Raw genomic sequence first — 18,256 nt, forward strand, 5'->3', positions numbered from 1 at the left:
TACAAACTGAGGCTATAAGAAACCTATAAGTTTTGATTTCAAAAATTGGCTAGCTTTATGCATATTACATATAGTTGAAAATGTATCTAATTTAATGCTCCTGTATTATCGCAATCGCAAACGGGACGAAGATTACCTAAATGATCAAAATTTGACGTTTGACTCCAAATCATGGAATTTTCGATTCGAACACTTGCTTACTGCTAATAAAGACAGTAAAGTAACCAAGTCATTATCAAATATTGACACGATAATTCGTAATAGAGTATATTGCCATTTTCCCTGTAGCAGTTTACAATTATATTTTTAATTTGAAAAAGACTGATTTGTACAGAAGTTTTTTTTGTATTGGCAGAATAAACTGAACTCGTGTTTGGTGGTGAGATAGGTGGGTGCGATGCCTCCTCTTGATCTTTTAAATGAAACATCAAATTGAAAACATCAGAGGAAAATCGCCAATAATGTTTAAATCATTCATGACCTTATAAAAAAACATTTATAAAAAGCAACCATTTGCATTTTTTCCAAAATGTTGTTAAAATAAAAATACATAGATGCTTAATTTCATTCACCATGCATTCCACTACTCGACAGGTAAAAGATCTCTCAGGTATTCGTTTGGCTTGACAAAATTAAACCCCTAGTGCAGTTTCGCACCGAAGAGAGCTCAAGTGTCTCCATCTGGTGGATCTTGTTCAAATCGGACAGCGTGGCGGAATTACGTTATATTGCATTCATAGTTATACATTCGACTCGATAGATATAGATTTCTTTATTTTTTTCAAATAAAATGACTTGTACATATTTTGTTGAAATATATTACAAAGCTTTAATATTTTATTAAACTATTACCTGCGTTTTCCAAGTAATCCATAGAACAGTTTTCGTTTTCCGATTTTCTTTTATTGTGAACTTTTTATTAATAGGAATTATATCACTCATTTTCAAAGCATCAGAACAGAGGAAGCTTATGTGATGGAATTTTTCTATCCATGTATGAAAACTTAGTATGGGAAAACTGTTAGTTTAATGTTAATTTTAAAAACTGACTAATTTTTTTGCCACTTAATGTAAAATTTTTGTTAAATAATTTTTTAATAAATGCTCTATCAATTTCAATTATTTAATTAATTTTAGTTAATTATCATATTTTAATAATTAGTTTTAATTTGATTTATTTTTTAACGTAAATATGAGCTACTAATTTTGCTTTAGCATGCCTCCTCTTTTGAAGTTCGTGAAACCTTGGACCGCCCCCCCCCTTAACAAAGTTCTAGCTACGTGCCTGCTATTACTTTCAAATGGGGAAAACATATTCAAAAGCACAGCTTCTCTCTCCCTCAAAAAAGAAAGAATGAGAGCGAAGAAAAAGATGCAAGCATGCAGAAATTTCGGACTAAAAAGCATAAAAAAATTTAAGCGTGATAATTTTTTTTCCATTACTCTCTCTTATTTATTCATCATTATAGTTAATATTTCTTACCCAAAACGCACAGCGAAAATTAAATAATGAATTAATTTTTTTTTTTAAAAACGAGTTTTTAGATTTGTTTAAAATTTATTTATTCTTTTTTTATGAAGGTAACTTTATCTGGGAGAATTTTGAACTTAAACATGTATTAAATCAAGGGCTCCCCAACGTTTCCAAGTCGTGGCTTCCTTTTAACAATCTATATCTATCTTTTTATAAATACGTATATATTTATGTTCATTTATTTGTATATAAATAGAACCGTATATATGTACATAGAGATACATAATTAAACGCATGTTTATATACTTGTGGGATTTTACGGAAAACCCCCCGGAAATTATGTAAAGAACAGGGTTTTCGCTTACTATTTGTTTCATGAAATAAGGAGTTTTTAATGACATTTTGTGTTTTTTTTTATTAAAGAGATATATATGAAATCAGGAAAAAGTGTCTTTCCTCATCTTGAATCCTAGTTTCCCTATCAAACAATAAAACAGTAATGTATACAAAAAATATCAAAAATTTTATAAACTTACTTCTTTTATGTCCTGCTCTAGTTTCTGAAGAACTGGATCTTCAGTTGATGGCACGCTGCTTAAAGTGGCGGTGATTTGAGGAGTAACACTTTGCCACCTTTCACTCCGATTCGAACCAAAAGATTGCTGTTGAAATGATATGCTAGTTGTACTTTGAGATTCCGTGACTTCTTTCGAATAAACTATTTTGGAAACATCAGTTCCGCGCAAATCACTGTCTGCAGTAGCAGACGAAGGAAAAGACGAATATCCGAAGCTTATATTTTCTGATTTATCTTTAATATCTTTCTCTCCTGTTGGTTCAGGACTGCTCGTAAAATATTTTGATTTTAATCCTTCCAATTCAGAGAGAATATCTGCTTTAGATTTAACTTGAGAGAAAATTCCTTTCGGAAAGGTTTCAGCTTCCGTCTGTTTGGGAGTCTGCAATATAGGTTCGTTCAAAATGACTACCTTGTGAATCTTTTCTGATGCAGTTGTCGGTAGATGTTCTTGAACACATGAATCCTCGGACTTCAGAGTAGTAAACGTTTCATGTAGACCACCAGCATCTATATGAGTCTTTACTTGGTAGGATTTTTTGATTTCCGTTTTAACATCTGAAGACTCTTTCTTGGAAATGACAGTGGAATATTTCTGAGGCTGGAAACTCACTGCACATTTTGGCGAAATAGCAATTAATTCTTCTCTTTCTGTAGCAGTGTCTGATTTTGTCTCAGAAAACTTTCCTTCTACGCCAGCTGATGTACTAGCCAGAGATTCACCAACAATATTTGGCGGTATACTTTCTGCAGTTGAGGTTGTTGTTGTAGGTTGGATATTAGCACACAGTTTTTGAGGTTTTGACTGGCATATTCCACTAACGGCAACGTATTCTTTCATTTCGTTGTCTGCTGCTGCAGCAATTTCATCCCCTTTGGCAGCTTTTTCTTTGCTGACATTAGGATCATCGGGACTATCGTCTGAAAAGTATTCTGGAATATCATCATCTATTGATTTGAAATCATCAAGTGTTGTACCTTCAGAACCGATTGAGCACCAGTCATCAACTCCAGATATGCTTGTACTCCTCCAAGTATCAGGGGATCTAGCGGACACATACTCTGCAGTTGACTCTGTCGAAGGTTGATCATCATTAAAATAAGATTTTTGCATCTTTTGAACAGCCTTCTCAGCTTGAGACATAGTGTGCTGGATATGTAAGGCAGCACTGCTTGAAAGCAAGTTTACGCTGAAATTAAACAGCAATCATAAGAACAGTTGTTACAGTAGGATATAAAAAAGAATCGCTGTAAATATTTCAATTATTTTTTTATTACTGTTTCAATCGCTAAGGTTCCGTTTCGAAAAATGTTCTTTTATAATAAAAGCAGCACATTGTACTTTAAAAATGCTTTAACACTGACCAAGACTGTCCAATACTGCCCAAGAACATTACTTTAATCTTTAAATTCCTCCTTAGATTGTTTCAATTTTATTTTTCTGCCTTTTCAGCAGATTACGGAACCAAATATTACTCACATTTATTTCATTTTTTATTTTATGGCGCAAAAATAACAATTGCTACAGCAATGAAAATTTAGTTATTACAAGATTACGCTGACGGCACCTATGACATACGCTAATTTAGTACATTAAATGTGAAATAGAAACAAGCAAGAAAATCCTCGTCAAGTAAGAACGGCAGTTGTAAACTATATAATACTTATTTGCTCTGCATAAAAAAAATAACATTCAAACAGACGGGAGGCTACGGGAGATCACTGTGACCTCCTAAAAAACTTCCTTTATTCGTCAAATTTCGGAACATGATTGATATTTTTTAATGCCCAAATACCAATTTTCATTCGATGTACTAATGTGTCCACACCCGTATTTTCGGCAAAATTTGGAGTTCCATTCGAAAAATAATCTCGCTCTTCCAATAATTTAAGTTCGGGGCGCCCCTGCATTCAAATAAATACAGTTTATTGGAATGCATCTATGAAATTATATTTCATAAGATAAATGTGTTTCTCGCTATACATAGTATAAAATGAAGTCCCAAAAAAGAGTCTGTTTGAACACGCAAAACTCGAGAACTACCCGCTCGATTTCGCTGAAATTTTCAGTCTCTTTCTTTCAGCATCAGAAAAGTTTCAATAAGTAGTTCTCTTTTTTTATTCCAATTTAGGCCCAATTTTCACATATATTAACGAATATGGGGGTGAAAAATTACTTGCATATATTAGTATTATATGTCTTTGGAAAGTGTAGAATTTTCTGCCCTCTACGCAGTTTGCTTCAATTCTCTAAGTTAATTACGGCGGGAATTATCCGCGTTTTTAGCTCGAATTATTTTAGGCTTAGCTGAAATTTAGGCACCACTTTCTTCATTAAATCTATCAATAAAAAAGAAAGGATTTGTTCCACAGTTTTTTTTTTTTTTGACACCATTGGAAAAAGTGACATTTTTTACTCTAGATCTATCGCGAACTGTGGTCGAAAAACTAATTTTCTATCTCCTAAGGAAAAAAAAATAAGCTGTTTTAAGTCAAGTTTGAAAAATCTCATCTCCATTCAAGTTGTTATTCATTTTATTTTGCGTTTCCACGGTTACAATTTTTGAATCCATTGTTTATTTCCTTCTTTCTAATTTTAATTTCTTAAAATTATTTTATTTCTTGTTTCAATGGTTTTTAAATCCATCATTTTATCTTTCTCATTTTAATTTCTTGAAAGAATTTTAATATCTGTCGTCATTGTTTATTGGAAGATAAATTTTGCATGATGTTTTTTTTTTCCTTTTATTTAAGCTTGAATGTTGAATATACGTCACTTGACAAAATTTTTATTTTCAATGCAGTCCAGGCAAAGCCGAGGCTAGTTGCATTAAATAAATAACATTTTATGTTCGAAAAACCAATAGACAAAAAAAAAAAAAAAAAAAAAAAGAAAACATGCATCTTTTCAAATCTGCGCAATTAATTAGTAGTTCGCTGTAGAAAACGAATCAAATATTTTCAATTCCTCAAACATAAATTGTTCTTAAAATCATTCTCTAATCGAGTTCAATAACTAAATTTTCTTCATCGGGAAGTTTTACAACAATGTTATGCTGTTGAGCTAAATATGTCACAATTGCGTACTGAACAAATGCCAAGTTTTCACAAGTGGGCGAAAAGATGTTTTTCTAGTGACAGATTTTGCAAAGAATAAGGACAACTGTTTTCAAGAGCAAACAACCGATTTAAAAGTGTTTCACTTGAAACAATTTTTAAATCAGGGGCGGAAATCTTTGTACAAAGGGCAATACTCAATCGTTTATTTACGTTTTTTTTTCTTCATTTTTTATTTTTTTAACATTAAATACGAAAACTTTTTCTTTAGTGTATTTTTATTTTCCTGTTACTTAACATGTGTTATTCTTTTGTGATTGAAAAATTTGCATGGGTGGAAATATAATAAGAACTTTCAAAGGAATCTTCATTCACTTATTGAAAAATTCAAAAGATGCGCTATTAAAGAAAACATAAATGCTTCAGACATCCAAGGGTTTTCTCCTTTTTGTTGAGAGAAGCAATTCATTTCTTAATCTGTACCGATCAAAAAGGTTTTTTTCGTTTATTCTGCTTCCGCTCTTGATTTTTTTGACTGAAGAAAATAATTTAACACCAGTTTGATGCAACACAAATATCTTATTCTTTGTGCTTGCCATACTGGGGTTGTTTCCTTCAGTCAAAAGTAATACTTTTAGTCACTGAAATTGATAGAATAATCGAAAAAAAAAATAATAACATGGACCCAGAAAATACTTTCATTTTCCCAACAGTTATTTTTTAACTATTCTTTGTTTTTTTAAATGTCCGATTTTTCAAACAAGGCGTGGTCTTCATGACGTCACAAGTGATGCACTTTGGTGCATCTTTCTACCGTGTTTCCACGTTATGATAATCAAGAAGCGAATTAAATATTGCGCTCTATAGGCTCTTCGCTTGCTATCAACCATAACGTTGACAATACACATGAGCAAAGATGCGAATTAAATATTTTGTTTTATGAATGGCAACAGTGAATGGCATTTCATCATTTATAATGTCATCGGCAGAAACGCAAACAATGAAAGCGCATCGATAGAAGTATATTTTTAAAAATGTTAAATTTAAACAAATTGCTTAAAAAATGGTCAGATCCGATGTTTTTAAGTACTTTCTTTCAGAAAAGAAACTTTTCAAATTTTGGAAACAATCGAATTATTTTTATTTTATTTATAACTTAACACGAAAAAATTTGAATTAATTTGTAAATTTATAAAGTAAAATACGAGTAAAATACATTCTTTGAACATTTACGAATTGCTCGCTCCAAAATTCATTTTAAATTATGATAACTCAAGTAAGTACTTCGATATTAGTCTAGTCAGAAACGATGGCCCAACTACCTCAAATACTACGGAGCAACCTCAACGAACGAAATCCGCGCAAAATGGAGCTGCTGCAAACGGAGCAACTGTTTTAAAAACCTTATAAAGAAAATGCTAGGCAGCTATCTATAAAACATAAATTAACTTTATTTCAATTCTACAATCGAAAGAGCTTTCAAAATTGTCCTTGCTATGCGAACTGCCACGAGACGACCAACCATCAACAACCGAGCTATCGAAATCACGATAATAAATAAAAAAAAAAGACATCTAACGAAGTTGATTTACATAAAAGAAAAGCTCCCTCTTGCGCACAGGTAAATTTAAAGATTAGCCGCACCTTAAGAACAGTTCTTCAAAAAGTTTCAATGGCGCAGTCTGTGCAATGATCCCTTATCCGTTTGCGGAAATAATAACTGCGGGAAGAGTAAAATATCGAATTAAGACACGGATTATAAGATATTGCTGATAATAACTTTAGGACTTGGTTTTTGTTTTGTTTTCTTCTTTCTTTCCTTCATTTTTTTTAAAAATTAATTACTTGTTTCATCAAAATATAAGAATAAATTTTTCAAGCTCTTTATTTCCATATTATAAAATAGCATTGCTTAGAACGTTCGAGGGATAGAAAATTGAGCTTATGTATTTGAAACACGTGCTCAAATTTTAATACATAATATCTACAGTGCATTTGTAATGGAATTCTTTTATTTACTGCATCGATTTGGAGGCTCATGTTTTAAAAGCACGCTGTTAATGCTTAGTTGTAACTTTTTTACTAATTTTACTTATTTTTAATTAAAAAAATGATGGAAATACCCAAAAGTTGATCTGTCAACACATGTGGCATAGAGTTAGTGCAGACAATGTCTTTTCAAATTTACTATAATACGTTTTAACGGTTTATCAGCTTAAATCTATGAAATTAAATACATACCTAAAATCAGATTTGATGTTTCAAAACATTTTGAATAATTATTTTTTGAAAATAAGCATTTCTATGATAAGTAATAAGTTATTCTGCGTCCATTTTAAATTTCAAATTGCCGGATAGACAGGTAAATCAAGCTTGCTCATCCAAATACATGTTTACACTCATTATTACAAAACAACAAGTAAATGATTTCATTCATATGTATTCCGACATTAATAAATGAACTGATACAACTGTTGTTAATGACATAACTGTTGCATTTTAACATGTTTCATTCTCCCCCCCCCCCCATGAATAATGGCCTTAATCTGATGCTTAAGATAATACTTTTCAGGTCCCTTATAAGTTTATAGCTGCCTGATTGAAAGGTAGTCCAAAATTTTAAACTAAAATGGAATATATTGTCACGAAAATACGCATAAATACTTTCATATTCGTAAGGGTTTTAAAAAAGAACTATTGGGTTTTAACACCTTTTCAAGATTTACCTCTAAGAATAGCATTACTCTGTTGAGTAAGAACCTACATTCCAAGTCCCTCATAATCTTGAATATGTCTGATCGCTAAGTATTCCAAACTTGCACATTAATATAAAAGTTAACATTGTCACAAAAAGGGTAGACAAATGATTTCATTCGTATAGATTTTGGCAGAGAACTATGATTTTCAGCACTTTTTTAAATAAAATTCCTAGATAATAATCACGCTTTTGATTATGGCATAGTTTCTAAGTCCCTTATTAGGGTTTTTCAACTGTCAAATAGACAGGTATTTCAAACTTGTCCATCAAAAAAAGTTTTATTCGTCGTAAAAACAGGTTAGATATATTTAAATAAAAAATAATTTCTTAGCACATTTAAAAAAATAATCAGATAATCATTACTATGTTGTTAAGAATATAATTTCGAAGTCCATCATCAATTTTTCGGCTGTCTGATCGACAGATAGTCCAAACTTAACCATAAAATTAAACGTTTACTTTGTAACTAAAAGAATACAAATGATTTCAGTCGTGTGGATTTTGGCAAAGAACTGTGATTTTTCAATGCATTTAAAGATTTTTTTACTCGCGACAATCATTACTCTGTTATTAAGAACATAATTTTTAAGTCCCTCATCAGTTTTTCAGCTGTCTGATCGACAGATTTACCAAACTTACAATTAAAATTGAAAGTTTACCTTGTCACAAAAAAATGTACAAATAGTTCCAGTATTATGAATTTTGACAAAAAACTGATTTTTCAACACATTGTAACGATCTTCTTTATCATTTATAATCTGTTGATTAAATGAATCAATTAACCAACGTTTTGATGCACCAAAATGGCAAATTACTGCAGACACGTGTTTTGGAGTAACAAGGAACGCCTCTTTCAATGCAAAGAATGTAGAGCTTATGGATGAAAAAACATCCGAGGAAGGCTTTCCAAGGGTGACATATTATTAATCAGTTGGTTTATAACATAGTTTCTAATACCGTCATTAGATTTTCGGCTGTCTGGTCTACAGATAGTTCAAACTTACCTATAAAAATAAAAGTTTACCTTGACGCAAAAAATATACAAATGATTTCAGTCGCACGGATTTTGACAAAGAACTGTGATTTTCTACAATTTGTTACGATTTTCTCTCGGAGACAATCATTAATCTCTTAGTTCAAAACATAGGTCCCGCATTAGTTTTCCATCTGTCTGTTCGACAGATAGTCAAACTCACCCATAAAAATAAAAGTTTACTTTGTCACAAAAAATATTCAAATGATTTCAGCCTGATGAATTTTGACAAAGAAATTCGATTTTAAAGATTTTCTTCACAAGAGAATCATCATTTTGTTGACATATATATACATGTATTCCAAATCCCTTATAAGTTGACAGCTGACAAAAACTTGCTCACAACTTTACAGATTGGCAGGTATTCGACACCTGCAGACGTTTATATGTTTTCGGAAAAAATAAACCATAAATACTTTCATTGAGACGGATCGCGACAAAGAAACATGTACTTACTCCTTCAGAACGGCATCGTCGTGGCAGACTCAATTAAACTCCAGAACAACGTGGCTCTCCGAAGAGGAAGAGTGATCCCTGCCAGAGGATGCTTCTATCTTTGGGACCCTCTCCAGAACTGCGCCCCCCACCCTCGTGGAAACGGTATTTTAATGAAAGCCGGTACGGGTGTTTCCTTTTATTCGAAGAGGTGAGGCTTCTTCCGGATGCGCACTCAACGAGTTATTACTATTTTTGCTTGGAAATAGCCCATCACCGAGTTCCCCAAACGATTCGAGCATATTGTAAGTGCCTCAAAACTAGAACAAATAAATACGGTGCAAGATGTTTACGTATCTGCCTTTTGTTTCTGCTTTTTTCCCCCATCCACCATTTAGATGTTCTTTTTCGCGTTTTTTTTTTTTTTTTTTTTTTTAAACTGTGCTGCACAAATTTAAATAACATGGGTAAATCTGGAAAAGGAAAGAAAAGTAAAAAGTAAAAACCAATAGTTCTTGTTGTCATTACTATGTGGTTTTTTTTTATTTAAATACAACTCCTTTTCAGAATCCAATTTCTGAACACTTTGATCATTCGTAACATTGTCATTAATCGTGCTTTTCGATGTGTAACATTAAATAAAACACGGATTAGCTTCGTGGGCCGGACGTGGCCCGCGGGCAGTAGGTTGGGCACCACTGCTACAGATCATCACGGAAATTAACATGTGAACAAAATAAACATACAAATATGCAGTGATGGATTTCCATGCCGCAATTGCAAAGGGCCCCCACGTCCGTAGGGATCCCAAAGGGGATACAAAATACACATGATATATGTTTTAATAGTTCTGTGATTGACAAAAAGGCCTTCAAAATGCATTACGACAAGCCCTGAAAATTGTTGTTGTTGATGTTGACTAATTCCTCCTGTCTAGCCCTAGGATAGACCAGATTCATGAGCCCTAGAATTCTCAAGAAAACATACACCAGAAGAGGACTGGAATAGATGTCCTCCACATATCAAGTCCAGCATAGTATAAAAGATGATCCGGAGATGCCTGCACTAATTTACATTTAGTGTAACTCTCATAAATTTTCTGACCTAAGTAAAAGGAAAGGCACTTGAAGTACCTGCCCACTTGCAAGTCACCCTCACCTAGCATCACTTGCAAGTCATTAACTTACCCCTCAAAACTAAATCCACCAATGCATACATGTTGAAGGTTTGGTGTCCAAAAGGTTATGAACACTAAAACATCAGTGGTCACATTTAATAACGTTAGTGCAAAACCATTCACAAGAAATAAATAGCAATGCTCTTAACATTTAGCTTAATATGTATCATGTTCGTACTCATGAATCTTTATACATAAAGGGCTAATCTCTGTCCGGATGTCCGGGGTAAACTTCAAAACTACTGGAGGGATTTTAACCATTTTTTCACCATAAATAGCTACATAATCGGGGAACAACTTAGGCTGTAATTTATTCCTTATAAACTTAGTTGTAAAAAGTTATGGTGGAAAACAGTAAATTTCATATCATTTTCGCATTAAATAATTAAATTCGCAACTCCAATAAATTATAGGGGGCGCAGCAGCCACTGTCAAATGGCGGATGAAAAAAGGTGAAACAAACAAATGTCATAACTTATAACTTTCTTTGACGTTTAGCGAATGACAGTACTTTTTCATCGTATTTGTGCGAAGCTTTCTTTTTTATTCTTCTGAAATTACATTACACCACAAACTGCTTGAAGCCGGAAATTTACCCCAAAGAAAACTCGTGGAATGGAATGTTTTACCTTTTTCTTTAGTATTGGTAATCACCGCAAGGTAGCGTATTCGAGCTTTGACGTTGCGAATATGAAACCTATTGTTACAAAAATTCGTTGCCTAACAACAGCAATAATACAAGTAATCATAATGAAATTTTTGAATCAAGGCTTCTCCATAGCAGACATGAGTTTAAAGTCGTTTAAACATTTGGAAACTATACTTTTTGCATCCGTTTAAGAAACATAGTAGAGAGCCTTTTTTTTTTCTTTTTAGTGTGTACTATTTAATTAAATAAAGCGCACGGTTTTTTCAGTGATCTTTGTTTTTGTTAGTTCATATTTTGGAAATTCTTCAAATTTTTATATGCTTAAGTTTGTGCTTTCGTTTCTAAATGAATATTCGTTCGTTCTTTATACTTATTGCTATTTTACTTTAATGGGTAAGGAAGAAGCTCGATTTTTAATCACGTCAAAGTGATATGTTTTGAGTTCTTTCAGTTAAAACAGAAAACGAAAGGAAGTAGCGATTGTTTCTTACATTTATTTCTGACCCAGGCAACACCGGGTATTTTTGCTAGCATTTAAATAAAAGCTTTTAAGAAGTAGCACTGTACAATCGACCTTCTCGCCAAGTTCTCACTTTTTGAAAAACAAAACCCTCTCGCTTCTATTCACGTTTCTCCATGGCTACCAGCAACATCTAATATCCAGAACAGCACAAAATCTCAGAATGGTTAGAGCTAATCCAAAGTGTTTGGTAAGTTTACCCAGTGATTATGTCACATCGAAAACGGCAGATAAAGAGTGTAGTTGCCGTCTTTATTGACAAAACTGTTGCTGTTGCTTCACACCAACAGTGACATCTTTCTTTATTCGTTTTACTTAATTGATCTACCAATCAATAAATGAAGGTTCTTTAAACTAAAGTGGTTTGATTGAAAACGCGAACGGCAACCAATCAGTAAGCGATTGGTATCATGAAGGCGTGTTAATTAAATTTACAGAACCAATGATGTTCAAGGAAAGGTTATGGCAATAATTCCATCTCTGTTGCTATTGGAGAGAAATAGTTAAGTATAGTGGTGATCTCCCACCTATTGTGACTGCAACAAAATGCGTAAGTTTCTCGTAACAGACTATTGCTATAAGTATCAAACTAACACCCAAGGTTTACCTGTTTCGAATAACAACATAACTTAAACAACGAATAACCGTGCTTTTTTAAAGGTAGTTTTTAATGATGGGATTAGGACAGTGTGCTAATTAAATTATGTAGGACTAATCACGTGTGCTGAAAAATCTACATTTAAAATTTTGCTGCTGTCGTAATGAGGATGCTTAACCATTTTACTATGTTTTTATTTATAATCGAAACATTTTTCAGAGTAGGAAGGCTGACTTACGGTTCATTGTTTAAGAGAGATCTCGATAGAACTTCCAGAAGATATTTCCCGTTCTCAAGTGTCCTGCGGATTTCCGTCAAAATGCTGATCCATCGTTTTTTGAATCTTTGAATGACAAAACGACGCCGAACTTCCCCGAATAACATTATCTTTTTCTTCAAAATGAGCTCCAAATCCTTTAATCCTTTCATTTGCTAAAATGAATAATAAAGCAACTAAAAAATATACTCTTTAAACAACAATCTACGATCAAAAATAAATACTCAATTCCAAAAGTTAAGCACGGATCGGTAAATGCATCGCTCACTCAACTTCTGTTCGAAATAGTAGCTTATCCGTCAGTGGCGGATTTACAGGTTAGGGGGACTGCCGGAATTAGTTTTGAGGGTCCATTACCCTCACATGGGTGAGGCCAAGGACAATATGTCCGGACGGAAAAGGGGCTCGATATGAGAAAAGTGAGATAAAATTCGCTTTTAAACATAAATTTCACAAAACTTCAAGGGACATCATCTGGCATAAACGTGGCCTGTAAAAAACATGGGGGTCCTTTGTCTGTCACTCTCACAATAAAAGCTCGAGAAACAGGGAGCAGCTTCTGCGCAGCCAATTCTGATTGGCTTCTGGAAATTAACATTTTTCTTTCGGTGCTTAACTTTTGGCAGTGAGTATATATAAATTATAATTGTAAATACTTACACTTAGTTTAAAAAATGTATGCATCGAGCAAAAAAAAAAAAAAGAAAAAAGAAATACATCTCTTCAATCCTGCATTTAATGTTAGTTTATTACATCAATGCATATAAATAAACATGCATTATTTTGCTGTATTTATGTTCAGGAGAGCATATTTTCAGGGAAGAGAAGTGCCAACACTTCCAGGAGGGACCCTCGGTAGCAAAAGAAGCCTCACATGCAAAAGCAACGTGGACTTGATGCCATATGAGACCTGAGAAGCTGAGCCATGTGGCCCGTTCGATGTTGCCAACTTGCTTAAACTTATAATATAAAAACAGTACAAGAACTAAGTACGAAAATAAATAATAAAATAAATAAAAAAACGAGCTCAAATTTTAAGCAAGCTATTTCAAAATGTTTTTTATCCTGTTCAAAAAATCGTTTGGGCCAAATTTCATGTCAATCAAATTTTGACCTTAAATGAACTTAAGACAACTTAAGAACTTAAGACACTGTTAGTAAAGTTGCTTCTCTTTCTAAAATGCCTTTAAAAAAATCTTTTCCGGTACATTTAAATATATTTCTTTGGTTATTTTCCATCAAATTTCATCAAATTCACACTAATGTACAATAATAATAATAATGATAAAAATAATAACGATTAATAAAAATAAAGACACAAATTACTTTTCTCTCTCTCTTGGTACTTTCCTTAATTGAAATGTTTCAAATTTTACATTTGTCGTTTTACCACCTCTTAATGTTTTTCAAAAACTTCTTATTCCTTTAAAGCCCATGTTTTTTTTTCTAATTGATAAAACCTAAATTGAATATACTATATTCAAATTTTTCAAAATTGGATTGTAATTTTTGCTGCACAATTTAATGCCCTGAATTATCATATTTGCAAGCAAATAATTTCACTTTTCTTTCCGTTTAAACACATCAAGAGGTTGTCGGTTTTATTGAGAAATTGTTAGTGCTTTGTTATTTGACTTTTATTTTACAACTTATCCGATCTCAATTATGATAGAACTATCGCTATTACATTACTAATGATTGTCACTATAGAACAAACATTACACTACGTCAGTTGAGTTTGTTCAAATTGAAGAGGAAATGTAAGAGTATAAAAAGTAAATTTGTGCCTTAGAATAAATATCACTCAATATTATTCCTGTCTGGGCACCCTCGCTCTCGTTTTCGTACTTTTTTACGTCTAGAAATGTGACACCGGCCCCAGGTCGTTTATCATAGCAGTTGTCCTTTGTGAACAAAGTTATTATGCACATAGAAAAAGGATAAATACGAATAATTTAGCTTTTGTTTAGTTTCACGAAAACATTGCGGTTTAACTGTTTGTGGTCGCACGGCACGGGTATGAGATATTTAGCATACATGTACAATTATTGGTCATGTTTTCATATTATTCGCTTTTTACCTTTTTTCAATTGCTGAGATTTTTTTTTTTTTTCAAAAGTAACTAATTTTGTTTATAATGTCAAACCGGCTGGTCGTGGGTGGAAGTTAATTGTTGAAAACTGAATTAGCATTCATTCGAAAGTTCGGTTGCGAAAACTAACTTGCACAAATTGAAATATTAATTCCAATAACCGTCCAATCCTAATTAAGTCCAATAATTATTTCCAATAGAACACTTTTATTCTTCCTCTGATGGGATTTGTTTTTAAATTCCAAGTTTAATATAATTGGAATCATAACTTTTTAGTATAATTTAAATGGAATTCTAAACATTTTAACGCAATTGGTACTCGGTCGTTGTTAGCAGATAATCAGAGAAAGCTTAATGATTTAAAATTTTTACATGTTGCCATTTCCTATTTGCTAAGAGATGTAATGCTTGTACAATACAACCTCGTTTATTTGGATCGAATTTGTACTTAAAAAAAAATATTCACTTAAATCATAATGTTGAATTACGGTAACAAGAACGTACTTATAAGTACGCCAAACATTAGATTATTATTTTGATTAAATGTACAATTTCTGCACAGATCATGCAATATATTCTAGTGATTTAAAAACAACATGGCGTACTTGGAGCGTCAGTCCGAAACCAGCTGAACTATTAATCATGAAGAGCTAGTGTGAAACGATCTTATGTAATTTTGTTAGAAAACATTGTGTTTGCTATAATAAAAGATGCGTTGGCTTATTTAAGGATTTGTTTTTCTTATTGCTCGCATTACCCGGATTTATTTTCCAGATTGCCTTCGACCTCGGCTAGTCCAAATGAACGAGGTTGTACTGTATTTGATTTAGGAACATAAGGCATAAGGATTTCCAGAATCACCTGTTTGATTCTTTGGCTACATGAAAAACTTCTTTTACCATGTTATCTCGTGTTAGGAGAACAAATTTATATATATTCAAATGTCATATGTGTTCTGACCCACAAAATCCATCTCAACATGAGACGCGGTCTTCGGAACCAAGGTTTTCTTTTAGTTTTTCATTTAATGACAGTTTTTGTTGAAATCTTCATGACAGTAAAATCTGTACTTCAGAGCTAGACTGATGTAAGTCCAAAAAAAGCGCTGTTCCGTTTATTAGTGCATTGCATGTAGAAGCCTATTCTGCATCGAGCAATATAAACGTAATTCTTAAAAAAAAAAAAAAAAAAAAACTCGTTTTCCATTTTTTACCAGGGTTAAAAAAAACCGCGCGCTCCATCCTTTGCATGCGCCAGAAAAAAGTTTTTCCTCTCCACTGTAAAACTATCCTAATGTGACTTACGTCCTTCCAGCTCAGAGGTACAGAATTTATTAAGGGGTTACAGATGACAAAAAGCGCAAGTATATAATGTCAGCCAGCAAGTCATGGGAGACAGCTAATAGGGAAACAACTATCAAAAAACACTTACATGTGTCACATTGCGATAAAAGTTCTGACAAATGTTCAGTCGGTTTGCGATATCACGGAAAGCGTTCCAGAATTCATCCCAGGTTTTTTCCATCACGAATTGCAACTGCTTATCTCTTTGTTTACAAGGGATTTTTTTCTGGAGATCTGCCGATGACTGAATGAGTTTTTGACCACTGTTGTACGCTTTCTGCCATGAAAAAAAGGAGAACCAAAAGAAATCATTATTCTGGACAGCTATGATGGGTTTCAATTGCAAAGAAGTTTAATGAATTCTCATCACAAAAAGGAACGCTTCATTCATTTATTCATTCATTTGCTGTAACTTAAAAGAAAGCGTCATGCTTCTCGATAATTTTTCAGTTTTTCTTTTAGTACATAAAATAACAGAAAAAGAAGCAAAAATGTCCAAGTATTTGCTTGTTCATTTATTAAAGTTAAATCTATATGCCTATTTAAGAAACATTTTTTTAAAACCTTTTTAAGGAAAATTTAAGCAAAAGTAATAGTATTAAAGCACAAATTTGATTAGTTCATACACCAAAGTAAAATCTATCTATTTTAAAAAGTAAAGTATTTATGATTGTGCAGACAAATTTAAAAAAAGAAACAAAATTATTATTAAAGCATAAACTTGATTACTTCATTTACTAACGTAAGACCTGTCTCTTTTAAGAAGTAAAATGCCTACTTTTTAAACGGTTGTTTAAATGGTTTGAAAAACACAACACAATTAAAGCACAAATTTGATTGACCAATGAACAATCTGTCAGTTTTAAGAAATAAAGCATTTCTTTTATGTAAAGTACTAGCAAAAATACTCGGCGTTGCATGGGTCAGTAATAATTGTGAGAAACAATCGCTACTTTCATTCGTTTTCTGTTTTAACTAAAAGAACTCATAACACACCGCTTTGATATGATTAAAAAACTATGATCGAGTTTCTTCCTTACCCATTAAAGTAAAATAGCAATAAGTAACTAAATTCGTAAGAACGAAATATTATTCAGTTAGAAACGAAAAAAAGACATTTAAGCATATAAAAATTTGAAAAATTTCCAAAATATGAAATTTTACTTGTTTAAAAAGATTTGTTAGTTTTTTTTTTCTTTTTTTGAACATAGTCTAAAACTTTTTCTACATGGCTATTTAAATACAAACGGTTAAAAAAAAATTAGCCGCCCGTAATCTCACTGTATTTGCTTTAGTTATTTTGAGAAATTTCAATTACTGTGGGTTTTTGGAGCGATTTAAAACGTTACCAAATTTGCGATAATCGTTTTGGGATACCTTAGATAATGCTCCCCTCCCTACTTTGTAAAACTGTCTGTTATTAATTTTCCTCAAGAAAAGATAGTATCGCCAAATACTGAGATATTTTTGTTGACCATAAAATGATGCTTAACATTTTCATCCGAAATGTTTCCGAAATAGGTAGCAGAACTTGGCCAGTGTTTGAAATTGTGCACAAAGACAAATTAATGGAAGTTTTTGTGCTGTTTATAGATTTGCCTAATTTAGTTAGCGGATTATTTTACATTTTAACAAAAGTTTCAAAGATTCTTTTCTATTGGAGATATTTTGGTTACATGGTGAAAACCAAGATACATTTTTACGTAGTCTTTGACTGCAAAAACAGCGCCAGTTGAAAATATTGCCTTACCTTATATTGAATCGTTACGATTAATTATTACTATGTTTTTTTTTTCTAAGAAATCAGTATACACATTTAGTAGTTGATTTTCAATTGTATGTTTGAGTTTGATGTATAAACTCGTTTGTAAGTATTAAACTTACAGATATTTTGAAAAGAATATTTCTCCCAGAATAGGAAAAAATAGGCTTTTCTGCCTATATGTTAAAGCCCAATTGGTGAAAATCTCTTATGTAATTGAGAAAAATGGATGTCACCCCATAGAATAAAAGTCACTCATTTATCGTACAATCACTTTTTCATGACCCGAATATTGCAGGCGTCAGTAATTTTAGACAATAAACACTTTTTATTTTCCCACTGTTGCCGAAATCAATTGTATTTTTACTTAGTCCCGTTATCGATTTTTGGCATAGATGAGGATAAAATTCCTAAGAAAGCAATAAATTTCATGCTTGCTTCAGAGAAGGCTTGATTCAAAATTTTCATTATGATTACTGTAATAGTGTTGTTGTAAGGCAACGA

At 32.4% G+C, this 18,256-nt stretch overlaps 1 protein-coding gene across 1 annotated transcript in view; it reads right to left on the reverse strand.

The window, feature by feature from the left end:
- Positions 1-2,065, reverse strand: part of LOC129216164 (muscle M-line assembly protein unc-89-like) — a 139,451-nt gene extending 137,386 nt beyond the window's left edge. The window contains exon 1 of the mRNA XM_054850335.1: positions 2,011-2,065. The gene's annotated coding sequence lies outside the window, so the exon portion shown is untranslated. The remainder of the gene's footprint in view (positions 1-2,010) is intronic.
- Between the last annotated feature and the right edge of the window lie 16,191 nt (positions 2,066-18,256).

The sequence above is a fragment of the Uloborus diversus genome, chromosome 2 (genome assembly GCF_026930045.1).
Source record: "Uloborus diversus isolate 005 chromosome 2, Udiv.v.3.1, whole genome shotgun sequence".
NCBI classification, from domain to species: domain Eukaryota; kingdom Metazoa; phylum Arthropoda; class Arachnida; order Araneae; family Uloboridae; genus Uloborus; species Uloborus diversus.